The sequence below is a fragment of the Sipha flava genome, unplaced genomic scaffold (assembly GCF_003268045.1).
Source record: "Sipha flava isolate LNK unplaced genomic scaffold, YSA_version1 146_pilon_pilon, whole genome shotgun sequence".
In the NCBI taxonomy this organism is placed as follows: Eukaryota; Metazoa; Arthropoda; class Insecta; order Hemiptera; family Aphididae; genus Sipha; species Sipha flava.
The window spans coordinates 166455-180599 of NW_020271776.1; positions in this window are offsets into that span (position 1 = coordinate 166455).

Consider the following 14145-nt stretch of genomic DNA (forward strand, 5'->3'; position numbering starts at 1 on the left):
CTGTCCGGAACCCTTCAGCCGACCGTTCAACCTACTCATCGTGCCGGGATTTCTCGGTGGTACATCGGGTGGATTTCTCAAAGATTCGTTTAGTAAACACCCTGTAAACATACATAAAATTTCATATGAGTCATTTAAAATACATTTTCAGTATACGTTTAGTAGAAAAAATAATTGGGTAGCAAATCGGTCCGGACAAATGATCGAATCCAATAATGCATTAAAACATTGATACCATTAAGAATTAATTAAAACAATTATTTTGATGATAAAAATGAAAATTTCCCAGCACTGTGTTTGCATAACAGGAAAATGAATGAATAAAATATTTAGAGTTCTGTGCGAGAAACTTTGTTGCTGTCTTCTCATATCCTCTCCTCTAGACACGCTCGTTCGTTCGAGTAAGCGACACGAATCAAAAAGGTGTACTACCGAATAAAAAAAAAAACTTTTTATTTCGTGTGAACTCGGCATTGGTGCGATTAATTATTTACGAAAGTCGTTAATATTGTAACGTTGAAAAATCATGCGACTCGGCATCGGCGAGTTGAGCGGACAGAGATCGAGTGAGAGATATGTGGAAAAAGGCATAGGGAGATAACTTTCCATTGAGCGCGCACAACACACCGCCGTAGTAGCAGTAGTGGTACTTGTAGACGCGGAATTCCGTATTAAACACCTTCGATCGCCCTCAATTGATTTTGAGTGTAATACCGTGTGCTAGCGGCAGGACTAAGACCGATGGGACAGACGTGAAGAAGAGAACCTCGGTAATCGGGATAGGGACGTTATTATCCCGGCCAGCATTAACTAGTATGCTATAATACGTATACAGGGAGAGTATGCGAGAGGGTTGATAATGACAGGAGGAGAGTGTCATGTCGTCTCAGCGGAAGGCGTATCAGATTAGGTCCTCGCTGGAATAATATACAAGATTACTGTTTGCGTATATATATGTAAGTGTTATTGTTTACGAAAGTAAGGACGGAGAAGAGAATGGGTATTAAGTGATCCGTCAAATAGAAATCGAGAGAAAGAGAGTACGAGAGTGCGGTGACGTGTGAGTCACATGCGCGAAACACATTTAGATTATCGTTTCCGGATGGCACGGAGTGGGTTTTCTACGATAACGCGTATAGATGTGGGGTGGCTTAAACAATCCGATTTAAATAGACTGAGGGAAAAAACCCAATATTATACGTACGAGCTTACTAATAAAATACGGTTTTTATTTTTATTTAACGCACTGAGGGTGAGGAAAAAAAAACAACAATTATAATAAGAAGCGAAACGAGGGTGAACGCGTGTATAACGAACGCGACGTTCCTTTGATCAATATAGTAATAGAACACCATCAATCGCTGAAATTCTTGAAACGAGTTCTTTTTCGGTATAACTTTTTACGATCTCAACAAAGTTTTTCGCGCAAGAAACTTTTTACGTGTTCCCAACCCCTACAATATACTTGTCGTTAGCGGGGTCTGGTAAATTACAATTTACAAAAACACTATAAAACCCATACCGGTTGTTAAAAAAGTTTTTCATATAAACCTCTGCTCTGGTCACGAAGATATGAAATTTCTAATTTTCAATGTTAGATTTTCCGATAAATCTTTTTCAACACAGTCAATGGTTCCAGCCTGTTAATAACCATTGCGCAAATACTTAGAAAATTAAAACGTTATCGATCATACGGTCTTGTAATATGTTGTATAATTCTTTAACTTGATAATTTTTGATTTTACATATTTTGTCCGTATGTTAATAATAATTGGTGTTGTATCTTATAGAAACTATACTATATTCATATACACGATTATTATTGCGCAGCGCAATTATTTTTTTACTTGGAAAAAATATTGGACTATGAGATTACATTATATTATATTTTGTCATATCTAATTTTTCGTCTCCAATTTCACGTTGATGAATCTGAATGAATTAAAAAAGTTTTCTGCATTCTTTTGTCATACTTTATACATAATGGCTGAAAAGTTTTCCAATTTATTTCAGATTTAAACATTCTGCTGGACAAGGGATAAGAATACATCATAGCATATACTTTGCAAGCTGGCTGAACTTAGGCTTTTTGGGACCTCGGCATTTGGTCGGTAACTTTATGGTCGGTTGTTTTTTAAGTTGCATTTATTCAATCCGGGAACGTCACGTTCCATATTCGTTTGTATTAATCCCGTATAATGCATATCACGTCTCTATGGACCTCCGAGCGTAAGGTACTTAAGAAAAACACGCCTGGTTACTTTCTTTAAGTATTTGCATACGCACTATCTGGGTTAACATTAAACTGACAGAAGGCTTGGACGGACAAACTCTACTCGGATAAGGCCGTGGAAACATGTGTTTCACATATGGATAAAAAATACTTTTCTATCGTATGCGTAATAGAAATACTCGCATTAAATATTAGTCGATACAATTTGCACTGGCGACGGTGAAGTTGAGCAGAAAAAAAAATAATTTTTAATCAAAATTGAATGTGGTTTCTATAAACTAGATATTCATGCATTATGCACGTTACGAACATAATATATTATATATATTTTAAGAAAATTATATTCATTTAATTGTAACTCAATTGATAAATAATGAAATACCCATTATTTTCATTTGGCATATAATAATGATACAATTTCTGAATACAAATTCAACGGTAGTTTGAACAAGAATAGAAATAAAAAGAAGAAAAGAGAAGTATAGAAGAAAAAACCCGCTTTTTTCTACATAATGAACGAACTGTCCAATGAGTCGTGTCGGTTTATTTTTATGTGAGGATATATGTGTGTGCGTGCGCTTGTATGTATCCTTACAAAGGGATTTTCGCGCTTGTCGTCCAGTTGCCGGTTCGTTAGGCTAGCAGGTTATAAAAGGATAAAGGGGAGGTGCACGGTCAGTGAACAGGAAGTAGACGAAGGACGGTGTGGACAGGGGTAGAACTCAGTCACCGTCTTAACGACTTGGTCGAAAACCGTTGACAACTCGATCACGTCCTAGCCACGGCCTTTACTCTCTAATGACGCACCTTCCCCCGAACGGAGCACCTACTACTCTATCCCATAACTACGTATACTCACAAATGTCACCCTCTCAAAATGCCATTCGAGTTGGTCGTGCTGCTACGTTTGACCTTTCAGTATTTACCTATTCCGCACCACCTCGGTTTGAAATTTTGACACTGGGCCAATAATAACGACCCACGGGGTCCGTCGTCAGCGTTTATTCGTTCATCGCCCGTGACGTGTGTTGGATATAAGAGCACCTTTCATGTCTTCCCTGTCGAAAAAAAAATCAACGCTCGTCGCGTTGCCTACCGAAATTACATGTATGACGGCGACGTGCGAAAGACGATCTTACGAACGCGGTATAACAGTCTTACAATTGCATTGCAAGAAGTCGTTTTCAATCGTACGCGTTTCGATTTACGCAAGTACGGAGGGACGTCTAGTTGCGTGTAAATATTTAATTGGTTATCGACGAGTTGCAACCGAACGTAAATAATGAAATATCGCGAGTAAATATGATGGCCATCGACGAACGTCAACACTTTTATACGGGGTTTCACGATTGATATTTGTACATGTGTTTGTAATAATATTTGTAAGAGTGTTTTTAAACCCACAACGGGAAATAACTTCCAGCTATAAATCGCGAGTTGTGTTATAATGCATTTCTTCGCAGTATATATTTTATACCTATGAGTATATATGTACATACACACACACACGCATATATATATACATATATTTGTGTATGTGTGTAGAAGAGAAAAATCTATGTGTTCACGTGGGCCATACAAATGTCGAAATGTTTTTGTAGTCTCTATTTAGCCGCGTTAAAAGCCACTTTGTTTTGTCTTCGGAATTCCTGCGGTATGCGACAATGGCCATGTTTGCGCGGGTAATGGATCCCTGTGTGTGCAAATGGGTACGACAAGCGCCGCGTGCACTGGCTGGCGTACAGCAGGGGGCAAATGTACACGTAATGCAACGCGAACGCAAACAGTTCGTTTTCGAGTGTCTGATTGCGGCAGATCTGGAGGGAAAATTAAGAGCGCTCTGCCCATTAACAAATTGCACTGTGACTGCACTCACGTGTGTGTGTGTGAGAGATAGGCGGAGAACGCGATTTGGATGATGTAGTGTGTAAACGTGTACACTAGCTTACGTATAAATATATATAATGTAAGTACAGTTATATGCAGCGTGAAAATATACGCACATAGTAACAACCCTTTGTAAAATTCACAAGGGGAAACTGACAGATGAAGGTCTTCTCTTCCACACGCTCTGGTTTTGAATTTGTCTCGGTTGACATATATTGTTAATCATCTGCAGACTGCGTAACAAATACACCGCAGGAGCTAGAGTGACGAGGTAAGTGGAGGGGACGGGTGGAGAGATGGAGAGAAAAAAAAAAGAGAATATTCGAAAAAAAATAGTGGAGGAAAAATGAACTTCACACACACATTTTACTATGTTGGAGCTGCGAATCGAAAACCCCGGAGTATACGACCGGAATCGATTAGACGTTTCATAAATCACGCGGACCCTTCGAAGACACACACACACATATATACATACATATACCCTGATATACATTATACACATGCGATATTCATACACTGCGCACCAAAAACACTTTTTTTTACGGACAAGTCGATGGCAAAGAACCTTTGAGGGGAACTGAAGGGTTTTTTTTAATTTTTATCTCTCCGGTACAAATTAATTTATCCGGCTTTTTTTGATGAAAACGAGAGGGTTCTGGACCTATACTACGTCATCATGTAACTTTTTTCTTTATCAATTTCCAATGTTATAATAAAATAAAAACGATTTATTGATTTTTGGTCAACAATCAATGATTGAAATGCATTGTAATTATTAGTAGGCCTATAACATTACATTATTAATCATATAGAATCGAAATTTTAGATAAACGACAAGAGTACAGTTGTAATAATATTTGAAAACCATATACATTGAGACAATTTAAATTGATAATACGAGTAAATTAATCGTTTTGTGGTCAAATGTCCGAGATAAACGTTTTCATATTTAATTAAAAAACAAATATTTTCCCATTTTACTTGGAAACTCGGTTGTCAGAAATATTTTATTTAATATTATGTTATATAGCCAAATCTATTTGCCTCTTTTGAGGTAAATATCCTCAAATTTCGCGTTAAACACCATACCCTACTCCAGTTAATAATAAATTATGTTGTCATAATACGGTAAACGTTACGCGAAACGTTTTAGTGGTATTCACTATCTGTAAATATATATCATTCTAATCGATCCGAAAAAACGTGTTGAGGCGATTAGTTTAAATCGCTCACATCCACAATCCTAATATTTTATTTTTCTGTCCATACACATATTATTACAAGATCGTAGACGCTTGGAAGTGTCCTAGAATACCCAAATCGAGTGATCCCACGGTAAACACAAGTTGCACCTATAATATCCCGCAGTTTTCTACTCCAAATAAGTACATTTTCGGACGCGAAGTTCTGCACATAAGGTGTGCACATACGTCGTAATCGACTCACTATCCTGAACGTCATTAATATATGATTATAACGGTGCGTCTCATGTATATCAGCGTATAAATTAATATTCGCAGAGATAAAACAGAACATACGCCTCGATTACATTGGGTGATTGCACGCTGGCTTGTTCAACACGCAGCGAGTAAACGAGTAGATCTATTATATCAAGCGAATTTAGTGGCAGAGAGTTAGGAGTAAAATCGCTCAATGTAATCGAGACTTTTCATACTTGTGACGATGGACGGAACTGGGTTATTTTAAAGTACCCGGTTTTAATTACCATTTGTCGAATTAAATATATAAACAGAAACAGTTTCTGTGGCGAAATGTACGACACGTGTTAGGTGCGTTACACACACATTGTGTGCTATTGTTACCCCGATCAGGAATAGTTGGACAGTTGAGAACGTACGTGGTCCGGTGATCGGGGCTGAGAGAACAATGCATTTCTGCAGTGCTGCAATATAGACAAATTAATGTGGGTGTGTTAAAAAGGCGTTGAACGAAGACACGCGAAAAAAAGCAACAAGACTGCGTGGACGGAGATAATAGCAACAAAAGCTGACGAAATAGTTTAGCGAGGGCAAGATACAACGGTTACAGGACAAGGGCAGAGGGGGGGGAAACATATCCTGTTCCATGCCCTTGTTCAACACTGCTTGGAAGGATTTTCGTCAGCATCACAGCACTATTCGGACGAGTAAACAAACAAGACGTATATTATTATAGTGGTTTTTGACGTCCACGTATGAGACGTGTAGGGCACACACGGGTAAGTCCTTTCCCGGGCGGTTTTACGGATGATGGGGTCGTGGTGACAAAAATAATAAATTTCTCGCCGCAATCGTTTACGCCGCAGTGGAACAACAAACGACGTTGATATTTTCCCGTTCTTTCGCAGTACGATCGCAACTCACTTCCAATGAGGGATTTCGTTGTTTTAACACAACGGTAGTCGAACGCGCGAGTCTGTGCGTGGATGAGTATAAATATATTAGTACATATATGTATATATACATGTGTGTGTGTGTGTGTGCGTGTGTACGTGTATATGTGTTTGAATTTATGAGATATTTATGATGCGCATGTACGTATTATATTATAATGTGATATTATCAAATATACACATACTGGTGCCGGATATTACTAGCTGATATCAAATTACAAATTCGGTGTGATTATTATTACGCGGGTACAGTGCCGATATAGTGCGATACATTTCCAAGAGAATAAATATTTAAAGTCTGCCCGCAGTGTAGGTAGGACGGCACTTCTCCGTCAACTCGATACAAAAGACGAATAATGGTAATATTATTATTATTATTATTATTATTATTATTATTTTTCATTATACGTATCTTTCATTTTGTTATATTTCATGATAAAACGCATTACGTTATTATAATCCCGAAGATATGCCGTATAGATGGAAATGGTGTAGTAAATTAAAGAGAATAAAAATTATATTGGATCAAAAAGATAAATAAATAACATTGACGTTCACGATATTCAGGTCCCCCACCTAGATACCCACTCCTCCTGCGCTTTTATAATAAATATATCCGAATACTATATGCACACGCTCGGTAAGAATGACGGCGACGACTATACGTTGTGAGGTTGGCGCGGTGAAGGGATTGGTGGAAGGGTAGTAGGTATCGCTGTTTCGAAACGGAGTAGATTAGCGTTGAGCAGACCCAGGGACATAAAATATACACTCGCAACGGTTTTAAATGTACATTATATTGCAAATTTCCAGAGTGTGTGCAATAACAGCACGTATAAATAACGATCCCCGATCCACTGGACCGTGACACCCGTTGCTGCAATTGCGATGCTGAACTTGTACACACACACAAATACATATACATACAAATGTACGCAGGATCAGTGTCAGCCCGTGTACAGTCCCATCGTTTAGGTGCGTGCGCAGGATCGTCTGAGGGTGGTCGGGGAAGGAGCAGGGTGACGGGGCATTTGAATAATCGGCAGATCAAGCTTTACGCGAATATATGCTATCGTTATACAATACGATGGCAGCAGCACCAGTGGGGGAGGTGGTATAGTAGTAATAATAATAATACCTATTTTCCAATTAAATGACAATCTGGCGAACGATAGTGTAATACACACAATAAAATAATACACGTCCATAAGTCGAACATATCGATATATTACACTGTACGCACGCAGTCGATTAGGTCCTCCCCGGGCGAGGGCAGGTCACTGCAATTGTATTTATTTATTTTTTATCAGGGAGTTTTCAGCTTTTTTGTGTGTTTTCCATTTCAAATCACAGCGTTTCGTTAAGTCAATCGAAACGATCGCAAATTTACACACACAACGTGAGCTGCAATGTGTATATAAGGCTGCCGTCTAATCCGTTCGGTGGTATAATAGCCGCAAGTCGTTAAATTAATCAAGCACACTTAGAAAACGATAAAGTGTTCGTACTTCGGTATAATACTATACGCCCTTCCCTGCACGTAGCGCGCACGTTATAAATTAAAAGTAAGTCCCGTACTACAGCAACATCTGTTGTCCTCGTTTTGCGCATGAGTCACGGCCATCATAACAATACTTCAATATTGTATTTATGCAGTTATGCACGCTAAGGTCTAGGGAAAATAATAATTACATTAACGATTTGAATATAATAAGAGAACCCTTTATGTCAATAGCGAAATTACGTTGTTTACTATTGGTTGATGTTATAAAGGAATCGCCATTTTCGTAGAGAAAATACACGACCGGTTGTTGTCATGTGCTACAAACGTTGAAACACATAAAAAAAATAGTTATCAAATAGCAACTACCGTGCGACGAGTGACTAACGATAAACACTACTGTTGAGGAATATTATTCTTTTTTTTTCATGAATAATGACTTATGTAAAAAACAATATTGCATGTAATTATTAGATAAGAATACGTTTTATAAGTTGACCTGGTCAAATTTATAATAATTGAAGTATTTGTCAGAGTGAATGTAGACAATTCGTTAGATTTTGATATTGATCATCAAATTATATTTTTTTCTTTTAACAAAACATTGTGTTTGTTATTTTAGAATTGCAGACGAACCCAGAGTATTTCTTCAACACGGTTTTGTTTACCGACCCCTCACTCCACAAAGCGTGTATAATTAGTTACGGTGGTGTTTGATCCCAGGACGCCTACCTGTCTTTCTTTATCTCTCATCCCACACCTTCCCTGCCATACACTGTCGCACGCCACTCCTACACCCTCCATTATTAAGAGGCCAATAAGGTTTAGTGACCGGATTAATGAGCTGCTCCGTTTAATTGGAGACCCCATGGCCCTTAAAATCCCTATAGGTCTAAATATAAATGTACATACTGTAGTATTACGAGAGTTATTGTTTCCTATAGTCAGAATTCTGCAGCGAGTTAGAGAAAACGAGAGAACTAAAACTTCAGACGACGACTTAAAATATTTAGAAAATGCTCCTTCCGTGTCAAGCCCATAGGTAGATACCATCTGCCAAAAACTTTCCGTTTTTCCCACATGTAACTTAAAAGTCGCAAACATTTACAATTTTCTTTCTTAACTTTTACAAAACCATGTGTATAAGTATATTGAAATATATTCCATGTATAACTTGCAAAAAATTCAAAATTATTGAAAATATGAAGACGGTATACACCATTATAAAGGTTCAAAAATAAATACACTGTATTATGATAAACAAGTTTCTTTCGTGAAAATTTAAAAAGCAAATTATTTTTGAGTATACTTTGTAATCATTGTTATTTTTCACGTTTCGGCTTACAATCATTTAAAATTGGTAAAATATATTGATTTACTTTTACATAATGTACAAAATAGCCTATATTTCGTGTTCATCAATTATTTAACTTTCAATAACGATGATATTCATGTATTGGGTACTTATACAGACGTTTTTCGGCAATATACCATAAATCTATATATACATATAAAATAAATGAAAAAAAGCATAATAAATAAGCAAGCATTTTAAACACTAATGGAACGTGCTACACCATAAAGTTTTACTGTTTACGGCTCACGTCAAAATAATATAAACGAAGCTAAATTTAGTTACTATACTTCACTTCTTGTCTACTGAGTAAATTGCTAAACCCGTAAATTATCTTATTTTTATTCTAGTTTGTGTAACACATTAAAAGTCGTGTATTATAGACGCCCAAAAACATCAAACGAATGTCGAGGATTGGATACGTATACATATTTATATTTTGTTATTTCCTCAGTATATCATGCACGCAGGAGCTGCGATTCAGAAGTTGTGAAATATTATATAGACCCTAATATTGGTCGTATATGGTAGTGGTTTACGGTTAAGCTCGTTTTTATGAACGATTTTGTATATCGAAAAACTATTACTCGCGCATTTTAGGAAACACGCACTGTAAACTGCCAATACCCCTCTGGTCCAAAATGACAGGCCACCAGACCGTTCACTCGTATGATACAAATCCAAATATTTCATAAAAAAATATACACACGTGTCTAGTTATCTCCCCTTTGAAACGGAATGGAATAAATCATTATATTATTACGCAGTACGCGTGCAGAGCTATAACCGAAAAGTCCAAGCGTCCGAGCGAATCATAAGCGACCGTGAGTGCGTTAAATTATAGTTACAGCTTAATCGGTTCACCCACGTCATAGGTTAAAAATATCAGATATATCGATCCGTGATATGTTATATTAACGATGGTACGTGAAAAGTTCTAATTATCACAGGTTGCATAAGGAATTAAATTAAAAAAAAAAAAACACCAAATAGTCGTTGTCGTTACCAATAAATTGTGGAGTTCCACAAGGACAAAATTATCTTATATTTTTAAAATATTGAGATAGATTTTAAAACCATTAAAAACTGGTTAATAACTTTTTTTAAATTTTGAAAAATTAGCTATAATACTACATTCTCTCACTGGCTCGGTGGGCTCTACTTTACCAATCTTAAAATATATTGAAAACCATGATAATATATGTCAAATTATAAACCAATGTTATTGTAAATCAATCAATATAGTTAAAAACTTAAAATATCTAGGTATTGAAATATGCTCCGATTTGATGTGAAAAAATCAAATAACATCTGTTTATAATAAGTTGAAAAAATGAATTTATATAATAAAATAACTTCTTGATATTCTAGTACTTAAATATATTAGAAAATTTTACTTAGCTCTTGTTGAATCGCAAATTACATACGGTATAATACATTGGGTTAAGGCCTATAATAATGTTCTTTCTCAATTCCAAATTTGTCAAAATCCAATAATCAAGCTTATGTTGTCATTCAGAATCTTATTGTTAACTATTTTCTCCATATCTATATTTATATTGTTAATATATTAATTGTCATACGATTTATTTTGTATCAATCTATAGTTTATTTTATCTGTTTCCGTTTTTGTTTTTACTTTTATTGTATACAATTATGTTATTAACTTAAACATAAATATTGTAAATACCTGTTAATTATAAATTCTGTTTAATGTATAAATAGGAGGCTCCACACGAGTTTATTTCAGTGAGACTCAGTTATCTCATGGATTTAAATTTAAACAAAAACATAAAATAAAAAAATATTAAGACCTATAGATAACACGACGACGGTAACCGATGTCGACGATGGAAAAAAGCCACCCCGTTTCCAGGTATAAACCAAGTAATTAAATGTCCCGGGAACCCTTATTAGTGGCAGCCAAAACTGAACCTAAACAGAGCTATGTTTATTCCGCACCCGATGCCGTCGTATTGGTCGTGACTCGCAAGAATTATTATGATGTTTAACGCGCGCGTCACGCAATCACGTCGGTCACGCACCGTTTTCGCAGTCCACACCCCGATATACTTCGTAGCTAGCACCCCCTCTCCTTACGAACCGGTAAAGTTCAAGTAAGAAAAATATATACGGGGTGGCAGTGCAGAGGCACCATTCCCGCAGTTTGAGTGATTCGCAAGGGTGCGGAGAAGTGCACGTAATAAGTCATCAATCCAATTATTGTAATATAATTTAGTTTTACCATACCTATAAATACGATATAGTTGAACATTAAACTAGAAGCATCTAAAAAGGAATGTTGAAAGTTTTGATGTCAAGAAAACCAAGAAATCAAGTGTGAACTCTTTCTCGGGAAATAATTTTAATCTTGAGAATATGTGTAGTATCGAATTAACTCATCCATTTTTTATAATGGAGCTATGCTGTTAAGTATGATTAAAACAGGCATTTTTTATATATTTGATATAGTTTCTTGATGCCGGAATAATTTATTGGATACAATATTAAAATAACTATGATTTTACTCTCATCTGAACAACCATATATTATACTGTTGCAGAATTTTCTTTTTTCGCAAACAACCAAATCCACGTAGTAATACATAAAAGATGATGATGGTTGTGAGTGTTGAATACATGTTTAAGCAAAATTATCATTACACCATTTACCATGGTGAGGTGAGAGTGAAATATCTCCTTCTCGGCGGTAAATTTAAGTATAGACGACCCGTATCTGTATTGACGACGGCGTATATGTGTGCGCGACGGCCGTTGTCAGCAGATCCGGATAGTAAGTACGAATTACACCGGAAACGGAAGTCACCTAAACGTCAAAGTACGACGCGCGTGCACGTTTTCAGTGAACTGAAATTCAAACGACGGGTGTTTCGGAAGGGAACGAAAATCGATAACGAGTTTTGATAATTATTCTGAGGCACATATATAGAAAAAACGTTCGTGCAACGAGCCAATTCAGGATGATCTAAATAATAATAAATTATATCGTTGTATTGAAAACGAAGCAATATACATATTTATACATATGTGTAAAAACGTTATATTAGTATACATCTTAATAAACGATTACAAATCGATATGATATATAAACGTGCGAGTTTATACTTATATTGTTAAATATAGAAAAGAACAAGTTGATGGGAAAATGAATGTGTAAAAAAAATGTAATAAATATCATAAAATGATATATCGCAACCTTTCGACATCATGCTATATATTTTCTATATACGTAAAAAAGGAAATTGGTTGACGTTGTGGTAAGCACGAGATTTTTGTAATTCTATCAATACGACTAACTCGAGTAGTAAATCTGCATTGAAACGGCTCGAAAAGTCCCACTAGTGAAACCTAGTTTAAAAGATAGCTTTTGACCGGATCGAAAAGTCCCACAACCCAGTTCAATCCTGATACGTACCTACCATGTTCTCGCGCAACATAACACAGAATATTTTACGACGATACAACCATTAAAATATAACGCGTAAATTGCAGTATTACGATTATAATAATGTCGTCGGTCATCCGAACCGACTGGTCTCGGTTTCGCTGAACGATGCATTATCATTATACACACGTGCTGCACGCATTCACGCTGTCGTTATTATTATCACTCCGACGGAGTTCGCGCGCGCAGTCCGAGGAGATAGGCCCCGACGGTCGAAACGTCAAACGCGCCACTCGGTCGGCGTGCGGGCTCGCGTGAATTAAAATACTCTCCGCGTATACCGTATATATATATATATTATATTAATCCAGTTACGATAACATCTTCGAGTAATGAATCTTTTTTTGAAAGGCCCGCTGTTGTTGCCGTATCGGCGAGGGGTGTACAACGGACGGGCGCTGTCGGTCCAATTAATATAGGGGACGCGCCGCCGTGAAATTGATAGGGCGGCAAGTACAGCAGTAACAGCAGCAGACAGAGAGAGAGAGAGAGAACGAGTAAGAGAAAAAGAGTTCCGGAGCTTTGAACTCGTGCAGCGGATAAGCTCGTAGCTCAAAGTGACAGACGCCCGCCGCCGCCGAGCCCGCTCACCCGCTCGACCACGCGGCGTGCGTAACGCAATAATCTACGCGCAAAAGTCCACATATATACGTATATCGAATCCGAGTTAATAAAATAATATATTATATTCTCGGTTCAACGGATCATTTATGCTATCCACTCGCTTTTCATTCTTTGCCGTTGACAGTGGTCGCGTGCATTTCGTTTGGTTTTTTTTCCCTGAAATCGAATCTTTTTTCGATTGACGACGCTATAACCTACGCTCCAAGTCCCTTCAATCGCCCTCGTTCGCGCCCCGTGAGACACGGTCTTTTTTCGAATTTTCCCCTCCGTTCACCGATGATCCACTGAAAAACCGAAAACCTAAATAAAATTACAAAGGCGTTCAACGGATATCTTCTTTGTCGACCGCATTGTAATATACATGCATTTGAATAAACGTTTCGGTTGGATTCAGATTTACGGGTGAAGGAAAGTGAACTATGGTCAAAGCGGTTTCAATTTTTCATCCACCTATACCTTTCGAAAACCAACAGTTCCAGGTTCGATAGCATTAGTTTTGAATTTTATCGGTTTTTTTCATTTTAAAATTAATTTTCTACGAAAGCTCGACGTTCAAAACGTGTTCGAAAATCCTATTTTTGTGAGTTTTCACGGATTCAATTGCACTCGCGGTCACATGTAGCACGTTATTGTTTTCGGAATCTTTCCCCAGCGAGAAGAATATATTATTATACTGCAGGCATGGC